At 35.4% G+C, this 11,528-nt stretch overlaps 1 long non-coding RNA gene across 8 annotated transcripts; it reads right to left on the bottom strand.

Moving 5' to 3' along the window:
* Positions 1–290: 290 nt before the first annotated feature.
* LOC113331415 lies at positions 291–7,340 on the bottom strand. Of its 8 annotated transcripts, none has more exons than XR_003350911.1 (5): positions 4,882–7,340; positions 4,501–4,719; positions 2,411–4,390; positions 2,162–2,282; positions 291–1,740 (listed from the first exon to the last, which is right to left on the bottom strand). It is a non-coding gene; the product is annotated as an uncharacterized LOC113331415 (long non-coding RNA). The 8 variants fall into 8 exon arrangements; XR_003350913.1 differs by having other exon boundaries at positions 2,162–2,451; positions 3,349–4,390; XR_003350912.1 differs by having other exon boundaries at positions 2,162–2,448; positions 3,349–4,390.
* Between the last annotated feature and the right edge of the window lie 4,188 nt (positions 7,341–11,528).

Here is an 11,528-nt window from a genome sequence, read left to right as displayed (position 1 = left end):
TGTCTCGGTCCCGAGCGAGACACTGGTACAACGTTATCTCGGGGAGATTCCGTTTACAAATCTCGGTGTAATTTCGGTTTCAACTTTTATGGATTACTGTATCATGATTCTATCTGTCTTCTAATCAGTTAGAATAGAGGGGGAAATTCATATGCAGCAAATACTGAAGTATTATATGAAACCAGAACTAAAACAATAAAATTGAAGAAATGAACAAACACAGCAGTTAAGAACCTTGCAGACAAACCATCAAACTGTAAGCAATAAAAAGGATTACGACATAGCTTTTGTATCATCCTAAGTTAAGATTGAGAAATGAAGAAAAAAATACAGTCGCAATGAATTCATCGGTTTAAGCAGCAAGTGGTACGAAAGCCAAAATTGTGCCACAGGTCTCAACGAACATGCTTGAAGTAAGCAGCATATTGTTACTTCTAATGTTAACACCAGCAATAACAACTAATTTAAACAAAGCCACGTTACTGTCAGAATAGATCAATGATAAGGCCAGTGAAAAGAATATATATCAAGGAAGTAATCTCTCTTTTGATTATGCTTAGACAAAAGACTGATTAAAAAGGCAAGAAGAGGAAACAGAGGGAGAAATTAAGCTTAGGCACACACACCAACAGGAAAGAAACCCAACTGTGGTAAGAGGAAAACTAAATAGCAGCTCACAGTGTGCTAGATTTTAACTGCCTACCCATCTAACAACTTTTCAGTCACTACAAATGGAAAAATATATGCATCGAAGCGACGATTAGCTAAGAAAGATATTTTTTTATCTTAAGGCATTAAACAGAATTTGCTGTAACACAACAAAGTGATCAGAACCTGAAAGATAACTTACCACCAATGTAACACATGAATCAAGATGAAAGTGCGAAGCTACTAAGCTAGAGACGAAATAAAAACTACCAAGCCAACACACCACAAGAAATATTGCTCAAATATGAACATGCCGATGGTTGATATGAAGTGCTGTACACACTACCAGCAAACACAGCGCAAACAAGTTCATCATAGAACTTTTTCCTCAATTGAGAAATATCCTTTTTCCTCTTGTCACACATAAACAGCTCGCAATACGGAAGACACTAAGTACACAATTAGCTAAAGCAAGAAATAGGAAAAATGAAATACGAGGATGAGCTTCAGACATGAGAACACGAATCACATGGTCAAACAGAAGCATCCATATCAAATTGCCCCCAAGTAGTGGTTGTTTGCTCAGTCATCCTGTTAAGATGGTCATAGACTCATAGCATACAGTACAATGATTTTTCTAAACACAATCAGAAACAAAAATTGGTATCATACTATCATATATTAAGCATCTTGGACTAAATTGGTATCATACTATCATACAATTTCAAAAATTGGTATTCAACAATTCCCAATTTCAGATAAATCCTAATTACATAAACCCTAAATTTAAGAACATCAATCATCTCAACTTCGATTATAATCAATAAAAACATCATGCATCAGTCTATTTTAACAAAAATAAAGAAAGGGTTTGGATTACTTACTTGTTTTCTGATTGAAAACCTAATCTTCTCTGATTGAAAACCTAATCTTCCTGAAACTCTTTCTCAAACCCGACCAAGTCACCAAACTCTCTAGTCTGACTCTTCTATATCCATCTATATCTACTTCTCTCGCTGTAAATCTTGCTCTATCGATCCAACTACCTCTCTTTTTTCTTCTCTCGATCTGTTTCTGGGTTTTTTTCTTTCTCTGCCAAATTGAGAAAGTGATGTTAAGTTGTTAACTCGAAATTTCTCTGTGTGATTTCTCGCCCGGAATTCCGGTTTATGTGTAAAATCTCGGCCGGATTTTCGGTTACATCTCGGGCATTTTCCGTTTCGGCGGAAAGTTGCATTCCGGGTTGCGTTGGTCCGGAAACGGAATTTCCGGCGGAATTCCGGCCGAGATGGCCGAAATTGACTACACTGGTATGTACTATAAAGTGTTTTTTTTTTAACATATGTACTATGAAGTGTTGGTTCTGCTTTGCAGATTTTTAAAATTATTAAGCTTTAATATCTCGGTCAATTTTTTTTTAAGATCTTTAGAACCTTTAGTGCATTTGACAAAAACAATAATCTTAAAATCCATTGCCCAGGAAACTTCTGTAACTACGGAAACACGTACTTACCAGCTAACCGTTGAGGCTTCTCAAACTCTTCTCTAACCAAGTTTCCCCCGTAAAGAAACTCCAAGAATTCCCTTGTAAAGAAACTTCCAGAAGATCTTGATCTCGTCGTGATAGAATCCCGCTATAGTAAGATAAGCATTGTTGAGGGTGTCAATTGCTTGCATGTCATCAAAATCAGTAAAAGAAAACTTGGAGCAAGTGTTTTCCATTTAAGTTGCCGGAAACATCTTAACCTTATCATCTCAGTACCTGAGAAGCCAGTGATAGATACTTTGATCTTTATATGTCTGCTAAAAAAAGACAAAGTTTTAATAAAATTTAGAGCCCTAACACTCTACAAAAGGCACAATCTAAAACCTTTGAGTGACGCAAACTCCCAAACAAAATCTAGATATAATTCTTAGAAAACGTGAACTTAAGAATCTAGGCACTTAAAGACATCTCTAGGCAATTTGCATCGAGATGAAAGCTACAACTGGAGCCAAGTGTGAACCCATCAAGTTTTCATTTCACAGATGAATAATGTAAGAACTAATAGGAAAGCAAGAAGAAGTAGATCTTGTGTAGATGGTACGTTTCAAGAAACTTCCAAGTACTGATGCACAAAAAATAAAATTACTCAAAACTTTAAAATTGAAACTAAATGAACAGAGAGAGACGAAATAGATAAGATTTAAAGGGAATAAATTCTTGGCATTATTGGCTGAACTGGAAATTAGTTTTGTTGCAATTGTTTACAATGAAACCAAATTTCCCAGAAAAAAATGCAAGCAGGAAGAAAAGAATGATGATACAAATTCAGTGTACTCCAAATATATGATGGAAGACGTATATGAACTTTGTACCATACTTAAGTATCGACCAAATAACCTGGAGATGACACAATATATCCAGGTAATTAATCCTTTTAGTGGTAACTGAAATGCTACTAAATAAACATATTTTCAAGACTACGAACTTATTTTTTCTAGAAACTATATGGCAACAATGTCTGAACAACATGATTAGGTAAGTCAAGAAAGTAGATTGAGATAAACCAAAAAGGAACTGAATCCGATAGAGTCCACTAAAAAGATTCATCTATCTCCCATGAGGAGGGAATTGAGTATTAACACTTAGCAGTCAGGTGGAGGATGTCCAAGATGATAACTCAAACAATAAACAAAATTGCGATTGAGAGTCCTTACCGACTTTTCCATTATTAACCATGTTAGCAAACTCCTGATCATCAATTCCCATTAGATCTCCTCTAACAGCAATATCAAAAACTTTTCTCCAGAGATAAATATAACGCCATCCGTGAAGTGTTGTGCTATCAAAGACTCAAAAAATTTCGAATTTTTATACTCTAGGACCCTGAACCCTGTACATCGTATATCCCTAATTGACATGCTAGGCAACCGGTTATGATGGTTCATTTGATCTAAAATCTTGCACAGTAAATAACACAACAATTTAAAAAGGGTTCACCCAAAATAGATTAACAGTGTAGAGTTAGCTCAATATGACAAACCTAAACCATTATATTTGTATATGACTGCAATCGTGGCCAAATTTAGAATGTTCAATCTACAAACCCTCTTAACACCTAAACAATTTTCTTAATTTTTCGTAAAGTTCAGAATAAATTCCCAGAATGGACCGATTTCCTAATTCCCACCAGCTGCAGAAGTTATTAAAAAAATGTCCAGTCTCCCATTTTCAGGACTTATGGCATGGAAGTTCATAAGTACTTCTAAATTCACTATAGAAAATGAGAATTATGATATCCCGAAATAACGTATCCTAGAACATTTAATATACCCTACCAAACGTAATGACATGTTGGGAAAACATACAATGAAACTGAGTACAACTACTTTTCGACTCAGATTAACATTTACCCGTTTCCCAAAACAAAATGATAATTTTATGCCTGTTTTGAGAATATGCCTCTACTTAAATCAGGCCTGTAGTTTATCCACCTAAGTCAACAACTTTTACCACACCTTTAAAGAATTACAAACATTTTCCAATTTGAGCAAAATCAGCAAAATATTCTGCAACATATACCATATACAGTTTAGTGAATAAACAATTAGCGTACGGAACTAACCTGCTTGCTTAGGTACAAAACTCCAACATCCTGACAATACTTAAGTGATACGGGACCATACTTAAGTGATATGGTTAAGAAGTCTGTCATGATATTCAGAAGAACCTTATCTTCATGCCAATTAGGGGCACAACCTTGTAATGAATTGAGCATTACAAAGTGAGTGTCCGATCTAAATTCTGCATAAACTGGACCAAAAAGATCTAGATAATCTTTTATGTAAATTTAACAGATCTAAACTTACCCAGTTGAATTAAAAGAAAATCAGTTGTGGTGTTGGAACCACTTCAATTCATCTGCATCGGCCTAAAATCTCACTTTTGGGGCACATACATAACTAAATACACAAAACATCTGTTCAAAGCTTTGTGTATATGCTCCTTGATCCCTCCCATATACAGAACTATGAATCGTCTCCACCATTAGTCCCCACTCTTCCGAGTCTCTGACTTCACCGTGTTCCCTGCATCATCCAGTCGCATCAAAAGTCACTCTTCAGAATCATCAAATACAGATCAACCATTCTATTTTGATGATTCTGTGAAGCAAAATCTGTAAATCAATTTGGAGGGGATGAAATCTACAACAGATGCAAAGCAAATGAAGAATCGTATACAATACTAACAGTTGAGTGTATCAACAGTAGCGAGTAGACAAATATCAAGAGTTATTGATGGTTGATGTTGACAACACCACGTAGCTCAGCCTTCATCCTTGTAGGTATGTTCTTTTCATGAGCAGACATGAGACAATTGCAAAGGTGAGAAAAGACTATGTACCATTTGGGAGATCGAGTAAAAGGTTAGCTGGGTTGACAATGACAGAAGTTGAAATCCAATTAAAGAGATAATCCAAGGAAGTTGATGCAGGTCCATAGTAGACAGGGCATCCCTCTGATAACATTACCACCTTGTTAAACATGCAGTCTAATATGCTAGTTATAAAATCATATTTCGGAAAACAATTTGGTTATCAATACGATTACCGTTACAGAGATATATTAACTAAGAATATGCAGTACCTCAATAAAGTTTGTTTCACTAACCGTAAGGTATCATGTTTTTCCTCTACTTGATAAGTATTTCAAAGTCGTAGATGCTTTCAAGGGATCCATCACAGAACCTCTGAAACATCAACTTTAAAAATCTAAGGCTACTTATGCGGGAAGGGGTCTGAGTATGTATTATTGCTATAAGAGCAACATATAGGATAAATACAAAAAATGAGTGAAAAATCATGTGCCTGAAAAGTTATAAAACTCAAATGAGCAAAAGTGTAAAACTAAGGTCATTTTTCCAGTTAAACAAAATATCTTGATTATATTTGAGGTTTATCTAAAGTGGAGCTTCAAGATCCCCAATGATCCTATCCACAGATGGGTAGTCAGTTTATTTTCTGGACAATAAGGCAGTTGAGGCATACAATATTAGAGTAACATGGACAAAAGTAGTAATTCAAATCAACATACCTCTTGTCCCCAATGATCTTGTCCACAGATGGGTAGTCAGTTTATTTTCTGGACAATAAGGCAGTTGAGGCATACAATATTAGAGTAACAGGACAAAAGTAGTAATTCAAATCGACATACCTCTTGCACTTTGAGGTTGAGTGGAACTCTCAAAAACTATACAGTTGGTGATGCTGATATGGTCTAACTGAAATTGGGTTAGTAGTCATATACCTAATTACTCTTACCACCGCCGAAGTGAAAATTAGACATATTAAGACAAATCCAATTCAATTAGTAGTGATAGTTCTTCATAGGATTCCACTTACAGGTGTCAATCCGTCCTTTCTCATTGTGAATGAGTATATGGAAATGATAGACATTGATAGATATCTAATAAAATCAAACGCCTGAAAGTTAGTGTGCCAGCAACAATAACTTATTTATCGACTAATGTAGACGAATAAAAAACACACTGATATCCGTCCAAGAAATACGACATAAGCTTGAGAAAGATACATACCAACCCAGGTAAATTGACAAAATAAATGTACTGAGATTGAAAATTACCCCACTGAGATGTTTAAATCACACACATATTCAGTTCCTAAAATAGTAACGATGGACAGCAGAATATGATTAATTAAAGGGGCAACCAAAAGAAATTTAAAGCATGTTAAACGAAACATATACTGAAAAGTATGATTGTGAAATAACATAAATGACCATACAATAAGGGAAGTAACCATAGAGGTTTATTGAAACTTCTATCATAGTCTTGTTTTTAAGATATTCACTACTGATACATAGAGGGTTGTTGGAGCTTCTGATACCCGTCAAGGAGAAAAAAACTAATAAGAGGAACTCAAGAACGCCAACATATAAGAATTACAGATGAGAAGTTCTAATCCTATATCTGAACAGGTGCACGGAATACCTCAATTAAAGCTCCTTCATCATTGAATTGCCATTTCCTGTTGTTACTTTGGCAGGAATCAAATCGGAGATGGTTGTTGTTGCAGATGGTGGAGGAGGATTGACATCAACTCCAGCAACAGTTGATGACTAAGACGAAAACGTAAAAACCCTAAAATTTGGTAAACCCAGAAAATCCCATAGAGAAAACAATGATTTTTCCTAAAAGCTAATACCCTAATTGCAATAATATTACAAACCTTATTACAACCCAGTGAGAATCAACAACTCCAAAGGTTTAATTGATGATTACGTTATCCGTGAATTCTGATTATCTGTTAACGAACATCGAAAATTAGGGCGTCGAAGAAGATCAAAAATTGCAGGAAACTCGATGAAACTGGCTTGTTAATTTATTTTTATTTTTTTGGTAAGAAGATGTATTCAACAAAAAAGGAGGAGGAGTATCACTCGATGAAACGGGGAAAAGCCCTTCCCCTAGCATCCTCCATCAGGACAGAAACCAAAAAAGGAGGAGGAGTATCAAACCATGGACCACATAAACATTCATTTGCTGCTTTCTTAGCTAACAGATCAGCAACATCATTACTCTCCCTATATCGATGTACAAAAACAAAAGAACGCATCTGCTGAACCAAGAATTTAATATCCGCCACAATATTAACAAAAAACCATGGTACTTGCACTTTTCCTTGACATAAACTAATTATATAAGTGGAGTCACTTTCAATAATGACCTGTTGTTTGTTGGGAATAAAACACCTTATATTTGGTTCCCGCACACCGACCCGCTTAACAATACCGTGAGTTTCTCTCAGTCATCCAAGCAAAAACTCAATCAGTAGCTTCTCCACTGCCGGATCGGGTCCTCATTAGATCCTGTCTGTTGATTGACTCTTTGATCACAGAGTCAAAGTGCATGTCCTTTTATAATAATGATTTAATCTCCAACAATTAAATGCATATCTTTAGAAAATAATAATCAGTAATGTGCATTTACTGATTATAGATTTTTCTACTGGGATCCCGTTCAATATTTGGACAGTGCATTTACAGGAGTTATGAAAACTGATTTTGTGTTTATTGCATATCTTTGAGAATATTCGGTTTCGAAAATTCTTTGGTGTCCAAATTTCCTTGTCTATAAATATTGAAGTTTGTATTTCTAGCAAACTAATCTTCAGAGCCAGCAAAACTATCTAGTTGTGTTGTTACTGGTGGAGGCGCCTATTCGGAGAGGGAAGTAACCTAATTAGGCGAAATCTCTTACACCGCTCAGTTTAGAGACTTCTTTGGGATTGAGAAGCTTTATTAGTACCGTTGGTGGGATACTAGATAATTGCAGTTTATTATTATTTTTCGATTGATTTGATTGACTAACGGTTGTTGAACTTTGATTGCACCTAGTTTGTTTATGCTTGAGAATCTTCTCTTCTGATATTGGATTCACCCAAACTAGATCGAAGTTTCGACGGGGATCTTTAGAATGTTTGTAGTTCTAAAGAATGAAAAAGCGGGGGTCTAACAACCACACCCAATATTTCGGTTAGCAATCTGTATGGACTAACTCAAATATACTTTTAAGAGAATCAACTAGACATTCAGACTCAATCTTAATGAAAGTATATCAAAGATTTATATCTCTCTTTCTCGATTCAATACTTACTCAAGCAAACAGAAATCTGCGAGTCTAATTGAATACGAGAGAAATCACTTGAACGGTACCAAAGACCAATGTTCAAGTATCAATCAATTTCAATCAACAACCAAAGATTGGATTTTCCAATTGAATAATTCAAACGCGCAACCTGTGATATTTCAATTATATAACAAAATATAATGCGGAAAATAAATAACACAGACACCGGAAGTTTTGTTGACGAGGAAACCGCAAATGCAGAAAAACCCCTGGACCTAGTCCAGATTTAACACACACTATATTAAGCCGCTACAGACACTAGCCTACTACAAGCTAACTTCGGTCTGGACTGTAGTTGAACCCCAATCAATCTCACACTGATCCAAGGTACAGTTGCGCTCCTTATGCCCTGATCCTAACAGGATACTACACACTTGATTCCCTTAGTTGATCTCACCCACAGCTAAGAGTTATTACGACCCAATGTCAAAGACTTTAATAAACAATTCTGTATCACACAGAAAAGTCTACGGTAATAGATAAATCTGTCTCCCCCAGAAATACCTACGAGTTTTTGTTTCATCTTTTGATAAATCAAGGTGAATAGGAACTAATTGATAAACCTGACTTATATTCCCGAATAACAACTTAGTATTATCAATCACCTCACAATAATCTAAAACGTATGATGGCGAAACTAGATATTATGGAATCACAAACGATGAGACGAAGATGTTTGTGATTACTTTTATATCTTGCCTATCGGAAAAATCAATCTCAAGTCAATCCTTACGAGTGTAATTAGTACGATAGAAACAACAACTACGAGTCTTCAAGTCGTATCAGTCTGGCTTCACAATCCTTACGAGTTATATAATCTCAAATCACACAAATATGAGAAAGTAATATCAGTCTGGCTTCACAATCCCAATGAAGTCTTCAAGTCGTTAACCTACAGGATCTGGGTAGAAACCTAAGGTTAAAAGAGAATCGACTCTAGCTAATACAACTAGTATCACATAGGAGGTGTGGGGATTAGGTTTCCCAGTTGCTAGAATTCTCCCTTATATAGTCTTTCAAATCAGGGTTTGCAATCAATGTTAGCTTAGTAACAAAGCATTCAATATTCACCGTTAGATGAAAACCTGATTAGATTCAAGCTAATATCTTTCAACCGTTAGATCGAAACTTAGCTTGTTACACACAAATGAAATGCACGTTTATCTAGGTTTGTGTAACTGCACCCAAACATGTACATCTAGTTGGTTCAACAGTAGTTAACCAAATGGTTAGCCATATGAGCACTTTCATATCAACCATATTCTTCTGTACCACAACTAGTTCAAATGACTCAAATGAACTAGTTAGAGAGTTGTTCAATTGCTTAGATCTTTATAATAGACACAATTGAAACAAAAACGATTTGATTCACTCGAATCATTCATGAACTTTATAGCCACAGTTTGCAAACTTGCATTCCTTAGTTTATATAAGTTTAAGTTCACGAATAATCGTTTTTAGAAAATAACCAACTTAAGTACGCGGACTTAAGTACCCGAAATAAGTTTGTAAATAGTTCACAAACTCCAACAGATTTTCTCGGGAAGAGAACCTCCGACAGTACGCGGACTTGGTTCGCGGACTCTGTTCCGGTTTTCCTGATCAACAAAGTACACATACTTTGGTTCAAGGAATAAGGACTTATACATGTATAAGTTATCACACAATGCTTATATCCAATAATGGTTATATAACCTAAACTCTCATTTCAATCATTGAAACATTCTTAGAGGACGTTATATAGTTGTTGTTCACAAACCATTTTTCATCAAAGCCATTTTCAAGTGATTGAAACTTAACATCACTTTCGTCACTAGTAAAGATGAACTTGGCCAAAGCGAAAGATTACCAACACATATTTCGAGAAATAGATAAGCGAGATAAACTCGCCTCAAAATAGCAAATGTGTATAATCAAAGTCTATATAGAAAAACGACTTTTGTCTCAAGATAGAAGATAGAGTAGATAGACTTTTGAGTGATAGATAAATTCAAGCCTCCACATACATTTTAGTCGATGAAGTTCCACCAGTTCCTTGAGTAGTTCTTCGTCTTTGTATGATGATCTCCATGGAGTCTTGAGCTCAACTACACTTTCTATCCTAGTCCGAGACTTAGCTAATAGTACACTAGAAATCAAGACTTATAGTTTTGATCACTAACATTGACAAACATGCTTGAGGTAGCAACACATGCGAGTTCGACCGAGCAGTGCTCTAACAATCTCCCCCTTTGTCAATTTTAGTGACAAAACTATCAATACATATGGAATACAAAAATAGATAAACAAACTTTTGTAGCTTCTCTTCTACATGCCCGATCTTCTTGGTTCTTCAACATTACTTGAAATATTCGTCACTTCCAAGTACTCCAATGATCCCAAAGGTTGTAAGTTTAGTATCAGCGTTGTTGAAAATCCGTAGTCATAACAATGAGAAAACAAGAATTTTCAATCATTGTTATATAGTGTCATAGTATTATTATAGAGCATCAAAGTTCAATTGTATCACAACTTCGACAACAATATACTATGGTGATATGTATCACTCCACCTTAGTCAATACTCCATCTCACATGGAAACCACTCCCCCTTACATAATGATCCGAAAACCATATGTATTTGTAGTGTGAACTATACATTAATTATCTCCCTTTTTGTCAATAAAATTGGCAAAGGTACGAAAACTAGTGGTATCCTAATGAAATTTCCGTAGAGAAAATTCATGACCAAAAGCAAGCACATATCAACTTTTTAGATGCCATCATATAGACGAAGCTAAATGCATTCATCAAGGAGTTTATAAAGATACAAGATAACCCCTATAATATTCCACAGCCGCACTCCCCACAAAGATTTGGAAATTAAGCACAAGTTCAATTAAGAACTCTCCCCCATAAAATGTCATTCCCGAAAGAACAACAAGAGCGACCTTACTTTCACAAGAAAAGAAGGATTTATTTGGACATAAAAAATCACATACGAATATGAATTTGAATCCAAAAATACTCAATTAAATTAACCAAAGAAAACCCAGTCTTAATTCAATCGGAATATACAACTAAATTACCACAAGAGTGTGATCAATTCAATTGGTCATGCTCGACATAAGAGAACTTACGGAGCCGCACAGTATATACATAAAATATGGATCAGGGAAGATTAATACTGCGGAATAGACAAGGATTCATTC

This window comes from Papaver somniferum, unplaced genomic scaffold (assembly GCF_003573695.1).
Source record: "Papaver somniferum cultivar HN1 unplaced genomic scaffold, ASM357369v1 unplaced-scaffold_125, whole genome shotgun sequence".
Taxonomy (NCBI): domain Eukaryota; kingdom Viridiplantae; phylum Streptophyta; class Magnoliopsida; order Ranunculales; family Papaveraceae; genus Papaver; species Papaver somniferum.
The sequence above is the reverse complement of the archived record's forward strand: the minus strand, read 5'-3'. Positions and strand labels throughout refer to the sequence as shown.